The sequence below is a fragment of the Sciurus vulgaris genome (assembly GCF_902686455.1).
Source record: "Sciurus vulgaris genome assembly, chromosome: 13".
NCBI classification, from domain to species: domain Eukaryota; kingdom Metazoa; phylum Chordata; class Mammalia; order Rodentia; family Sciuridae; genus Sciurus; species Sciurus vulgaris.
In genome coordinates, this window is record NC_136474.1 from 60,569,063 (window position 1) to 60,576,498 (window position 7,436).

Genomic DNA, 7,436 nt, shown 5'->3' on the forward strand with positions numbered 1-7,436 from the left:
ATAATGACAAATTTTTGGTTCCCTCTTAATGCTATTTAGTTCAGTAATGGACAGAAACAGAAAATGTGGACCAATAATGCAGGCCATGGATATTCTTCATCACTGGATCTGCTGGCTCATGTGAGCTGAACAATGTCTGTGGTTGGCTCCTTCACTTTGCAGTGCCCTGATTGTGCTACCAACAGAAGAAATGAATATCAGACAACCAGGACATAAATGCCACTGGGTCAATGATCTGACATTCCATTTTTCTGGAAGTCTCTTTGTGGCTACTCGAACTTGGGAGCAGCTACATCTTGAAAATACCTAGGTAGGAACAATTAGACCAGCTTTCTGATCTACACCTCCAAAAAGAAAGTTATTTGTGCTTTCCTTATAATTATTTCTTAGCAAATACCTTTTCTTCCATCTGTGGGAGTAAGTGGGTAGGCCAGGAGACTGAGGAGGAAGGTGTGTGCACTTAGGTGTGCCTGCTCTAGGCAGGGGGAGTCCTCCATACACACACTCAAGTCTCACTCATCTAGTGTGTGATACACACACCTTATGAATGAAGAGTTCATTTGCCAGGACCTGTCTGCATCTTTATACATTTTGTGCCGAATGTCATAGATTTATCATTAATTCTATGCATCTTTTAAATCATGTAGGCAATAAAAAGTGATATTATTAACCAAAACTGCAATATGTTCCCACCCCAAGTGAATATACTTTAATTAAATTTTGATGCTAACTACTCAGAGTTAAGGCTGACCCCACAGGCAAAGGACAAAATCCTCCACAAGACTACAACTTAAGACAGTCCTAAGTCCATGGGGTCACGCACAGTTCTGACTAATCAGCTATAAATTAAGGGATTCCCATGAACCCCTCAGGTTAAATAATTCACTTGAACAACTCACAGAATTCACTGAGAGCACTATATTCTCATTAGAGTTTTGTTATAAAGGATACAGATCAGGCACAGCCAAATGAAGAGATAAAAAAGGCAAGGTCCTGGGATAGGGGAGGACACAGAGTAGCCATGCCTGCCCCTGTGGAATCTGGTCATGTCATTCTTCCAAAGCATCCCTGTGTTCACCAACCAAGAAGCTTCTCTGAACCTTTGTACAGAGATTTTATTGGGTCATGATTGAGTAAATCAATTTCAACTCAATCTCTGACCTCCCTCTTTTCTCTGGTGGTTGGGCTGTCTCAAAGTTTCAACCATTTAATAACATAATTGATATTTCTGGTGACCACTTCATATCCTGAAGTTATTTAGGGACCCACAATGAGTTACCTCATTAACATAACAAAACCACTCCTATCAGGAAATTTCATCAGTTTTAAAACTCTAGATTAGATATATTCTCTGTTTTGCCACATAATGCTTGCTTTTATGTTTGTCCATGTACTTACCTTTACTGGAGATCTTTATTTCGTCATACAGCTTCAAATTACTATTGAGTATGCTTTCATTCCACCATGACAATTCCTTTCAGCATTTCTTGCAGGACAAGGTCTATTGGTAATAAACTCCCTCAGCTTATGTTTTACTGGGGGTGTCTTAATTTCCTCATTTTTGAAAGTCAGTTTTGAGTATTCTTGGTTGATAGTTCATTCTTTCTTTCTTTCTTCCTTTCTTTCTTTCTTTCTTTCGTTCTTTCTTTCTTTCTTTCAATATGTCCATTGCCTTCTGGCTTCCATGGTCTCTGATGAGTAATCAACTGTAAATCTTTATTGAGTCTCCCTTGGTTTAGACAATCACTTTGCTCTTGACACTTTGAAGAGTCTCTTTCTGTCTTTGGCTTTCAAGATTTTTGTTATAATATGTCTGTTTTGGATTTCATTGAGTTTATCCTACATGGAATTTATTGAGTTTCTTGGATATATAAAAACAAACTTCACAGATAAAGTTGCAGGGGAATTCATTGGGATGTCACTGAAAAAATATAAGAGAAAGAAAAAATGGTAGTGTAGACAAGAATAGAGCAAAGTTTGTCATATTCTAAATATATTTTTTGAAGGATAGAACAACCAAGTTTGTGGATGGGTTGAATTTGTATGAGAAAAAGGGGAGAGAAGGATAATACATAGTTTGAGCATTTAAATAACCAAGAGAAAGGTAAGTAGGAAGACTAGGCTTTGGATGGGGAGAATTTCAATACTTCCTTTCTGGACATAGTAGAGTTGAGATGCTTATTAAACAGACAAAGACAAAGAGAAAGACAACATTGGTGGCCTAGGCTTGGAATCCTGAAATGAAGTCTCAACTGGAACCATTAATCTTAGAGTCATCACCATAGAGTTGATAAAGGAGACTGAGAAAGAATGACCAGAAAGATAGCAATAAAGTCAGGAGCTATGGTATACCAGAAGCCAGATGATGAAAGTGTTTCAAGACAGAAGGTGTGCTGAGTGCAGCTGACAGGTAAGATTGAGGAACTGATTCATTACATGTGTGTTGAAATGAATTAACATTAAAAATTTCAAAGAATCTCTTTGCTGTTTTCAAGTTTCAAGAATTCCTATATTCTCAGTGAAATCTTGAGGAACACTGGGTGGAAATGCATATTTGTTTCCCCTCTGAAGGCCTTAAGAAAGTTCTTGTCCTAAATAATAAATCCACAGAGTTTACACTAGTTCCATCTCCACACACCTCACAGGCCAGCTGTCTTCCCTTTTGGAGTTGTCAACAGACAAAGGCAATACTGACAATTTACATATTGTGATAGGGTTAGAACAACCATGTCACAGTAGTAAACATTTCCCTATTGGCCTTTCGAATGCCTTTTTAATGAAAAGAATATATATTTTTTATTTTTGGAAGAGAAGACTTTCTTATATTACTTTAAGAACTTCATCTGCCTCAATTATTTTCAGTGAAATAAAAGCTAAATGATAAATCTTCCTTGCTTTCTGGATATGTAAAAATAAAGTTTAAAAATACCTGTGCCATTCTGTGTGTGTGTTTGGCATTGCCTACTGGTTACTTTGAGAGTGAAACTACATGAAAGGGTACATGAAAAGTACCTAGCAAGACATCTGAGCATGACAGAAGCTCAACACATGTCAGTCCCTTTCCCTTTTGCCCTTGTGTAGTTTACGGTCCTCATTCATAAAAGAGGGACAACAGGTTTTTTCCTACATTTTTATTGGTGAATTACAAATTTACATATTGGTGGGATTTGTTGTTACATATTCATACATGCACACAATACCCTCCATACCTGCCATCCCTTGGTCTCTTCCCTCTATCTCCCTTTGATCTTTTGGAGATCCACACCCACCTTATTTTCCTACTTCCTCTCAGGCTTCTGCATATGAGAGAAAACATACAACCCTGAACTTTCTGAGTTTGACTACACTTAACATAATGGTCTCTAGTTCTGTTTTCCTGCAAATGCCATAATTTTCATTTTTCTTTATGGCTGAATAAAACTCCATATGTATATATACACATCTCACACACACACACACACACACACACACACACATCACAATTTTTTTTATTCATTCATCCATTGATGGATATTTAGGTTGGTTCCATAGTTTGGCTATTGTAAATTGTGGTGCTATAAACATGGCTATGCATGTATCATTGTAGCAAGATGACTTTAATTCTGCAGAATAAATGCCTAGGAGTGTTATAGCTGGGTCATATGGCCGTTCCATGCCTAGGCTTTTGAGGAATCTCCATACTGATTTCCATAGAAGCTATGCTAATTTATAGTCCCACCAACAGTGCAAAAGTGTTCCTTTTTCTCCAAATCTTCTCCAGCATTTATTATTATTTGTATTCTTGATAAATGCCATTCTGAATGAGAAATGAAATCTGTGAGATGAAATCTCAGTGTAGTTTTGATTTGCATTTCCCTAATTGCTAATTATGTTGATCACTTTTTTCATGTATTTGTTGACCATTTGTATTTCTCCTTTGAGAAGTATCTCTTTAGTTCATTTGATGATTTATTAATTGGGTTATTTGATTTTTTGTTGTAAAGATTTTGAGCTTTTTATATATTATAGATATTAAAACCTCTATCAGAAGAGTATCTAGCAAAGACTTTCTCCCATTCTGTGGGTCCTTTCTTCACATTCCTAATGGTTTCCTTTGCTGTGCAGAAGTTTTTAATTTGATGCTGACCCACGTATTATCTCTTGGCATTATTTCCTGAACTTTGGGGGTTCTATTAAAAAAGTCATTGTCTGTGCTTAAAAGCTGGAGTGTTGAGTCTATGATTTCTTCTAGGAATTGCATAGTTCCTGGTCTAATTCTGAAGTCTTTGATCCATTTTGAGTTGATTTTGATGTAGGGTGAGAAAAGTCTAGCTTCATTCTTCTACATATGGATAACCAGTGTGACAACATTTTTATTTTCCAGAAAAATAAATTTTAACTTATAAACAAATATAACAAAATCTGTCCAAACTCCTTAGGAATAAAAGAACTGGAAATAAAGATAGTTATTCCGATTTAAAATCTATTAGATGAGCAAATATTTTTAGTAGAATCAGCAAATAAGATAAAGTGAAGTATTTGCCACTGAGAATAAGCACTTGCAAAAAGTCTGTGTAGGGAGGAGGGAGGCAGACAGACAAGGAGCAGGAGGGGAAGAAAGGGAAAGGAAAGCCAGTGAGGAAAGAAAGAAGAAACATTCAAAAAGAGCCTTACTTTATCGTCCAGTAACACCACGTCATGTCTAAACTTTCAGACAAAAATATAAATAACTTAAAAGACAGAAAACAAAATTATTAATGAAATTATGTACATCTGAACAATGTAATATTTGGCATCATACAAACATTGAAGCATAAACACTAACATGACTATTAACCAAAGAGAATGTAAATTTGTGGAGCCTGTTTGGAAGACGGTCTGAGAGTTTCTCAAAAGGCGAAACATGAAATTAAAACATAAGACCCAACAATTCTATTTAGAAAATGAAAACATACATTCACACAAAAATTGGTACACAAGTATTCCTAGCAGTATTCTTTATAACAACAAAGAGAGTGGAAACAACTCCAATATCAGTGGGTGGATGAATAAACAGAATCTGGTATAGACATACAGTAGAATGTTATTTTTAAATAAAAAGTAATGAAGACTGGGTGTCCCTAATCTGAAGTACTTGGGGCCAGAAGTGGTTTGGATTTCAGACTTTTTGGGATTTTAAAATATTTTCATTTGCATAATGATATACTTGGAGAGGGGACCCAAAGTGAAACACAAAATTCATATGTTTCATATCCATCTTATACACATAACCTGAGGAAATTTTACTTCGTATTTTTAGTGTACCTGCATTTTTTTTTAACTGCATCACACGAGGTCAGATGTGGCATTTTCTATTTGTGGCATCATGTCAGCACTCAAAAATTTCTAATTTTGTAGCATTTTGAATTTTAGATTTCCAGATTAGGGATGTTCAACGAATATTGATAGGTACAACACCATGGGAGAACCTTGAAAAAAGTATGCTAGGTGAGAGAAACCAGTCAAAAGAGACCTCATGTTGTTTTATTCCCTTTATATGAAGTGTCCAGAGTAGGCAACCCACAGAAACAGAAAGTAGATTAGGGGTTGCTTAGAACTGAGGTATTGGGGAGAAAGTGGGAGTGGCTGCCAGAAAAATGAGATTTTTCTTCAGGGGCAATGAAAATGTTTTAAAATCAATTGTCATCAATATAACAGATACACAACTGTAGAAAGGTTAAAAATAGCTAGATGGTAGGCTTTAAATGAATTGTGTGATATGTGAATAAAATCTCATTAAAGCTGTTATGTATGAAGATGATTGAAGAATGTTTTAATAGCAGGATCAAACACTCATATCTCCTATGGAAGAAATGGTCAAAGTAGGATTCAAAAAAATGTACATAAAGCACACAACTATCAAAAAAAAGTATAGGAAAAGATTAGGGACTTCAGGGTGATTATCTTTAAAAAATACAATCTAGACTGAAGGGGGGGGGGCGGTAATCGCAATACCAGATCTTCAACTCTACTACAAAGCAACAGTAACAAAAACGACCTGGTATTGGTACCAAAATAGACAGGTAGATCAATGGTACAGAATAGAGGACATGGACAAACACAAATAAATACAATTTTCTCATACTAGACAAAGGGGCCAAAAATATGCAATGGAGAAAAGATGGCCTCTTCAACAAATGGTGCTGGGAGAATTGCAAATCCATATGCAACAGAATGAAACTAAACCCATATCTCTCACCATGCACGAAACTAAACTCAAAATGGATTAAGGATCTCGGAATCAGACCAGAGACTCTGCAGATTATAGAAGAAAAAGTAGGTCCAAATCTTCAACATGTCGGCTTAGGACCAGACTTCCTCAACAGGACTCCCATAGCACAAGAAATAAAAGCAAGAATCAATAACTGGGATAGATTCAAACTAAAAAGCTTTCTCTCAGCAAAGGAAACTATCAGCAATGCGAAGAAAGAGCCTACAGAGTGGGAGAAAATCTTTGCCAATCATACTTCAGATAGAGCACTAATCTCCAGAATCTATAAAGAACTCAAAAAACTCTACACAAAGAATACAAATAATCCAGTCGACAAATGGGCTAAGGAAATGAACAGACACTTCACAGAAGAAGCAATCAACAAACATATGGAAAAATGTTCAACATCTCTAGTAATAAGAGAAATGCAAATCAAAACCACCCTAAGATTCCATCTCACCCCAATTAGAATGGCGATTATCAAGAATACGAGCAACAACAGGTGTTGGCGAGGATGTGGGGAGAAAGGTACACTCATACATTGCTGGTGGGGCTGCAAATTAGTGCAGCCACTCTGGAAAGCAGTGTGGAGATTCCTTAGAAAACTTGGAATGGAACCACCATTTGACCCAGCTATCCCACTCCTTGGCCTATACCCAAAGGACTTAAAATCAGCATACTAGAGAGATGCAGCCACATCAATGTTCATAGCTGCTCAATTCACCATAGCCAGATTGTGGAATCAACCTAGATGCCATTCAATTGATGAATGGATAAAGAAACTGTGGTATATATATATATACAATGGAATATTACTCAGCTCATAAAGAATGATAAAATTATGGCATTTGCAGGCAAATGGATGAAATTGGAGAATATCATGCTAAGTGAGATAAGCCAATCTCAAAAAACCAAAGGTCAAATGATATCGCTAATAAGTGGATGAGAACACATAATGGGGGGAGGGAGGGGTTAGTGTTAGGGTTAGAGTTAGGGTTAGGGAGGGGGGCAAGAATGGAGGAAGGAAGGACTGTATAGAGGGAAAAGAGGGGTGGGCGGGGTGGGGGGAAGGGAAAAAAATAACAGAATGAATCAAACAACATTACCCTATGTAAATTTATGATTACACAAATGGTATGCCTTTACATCATGTACAGAGAAACAACATGTATCCCATTTGTTTACAATAAATAAATAAACAAACAAA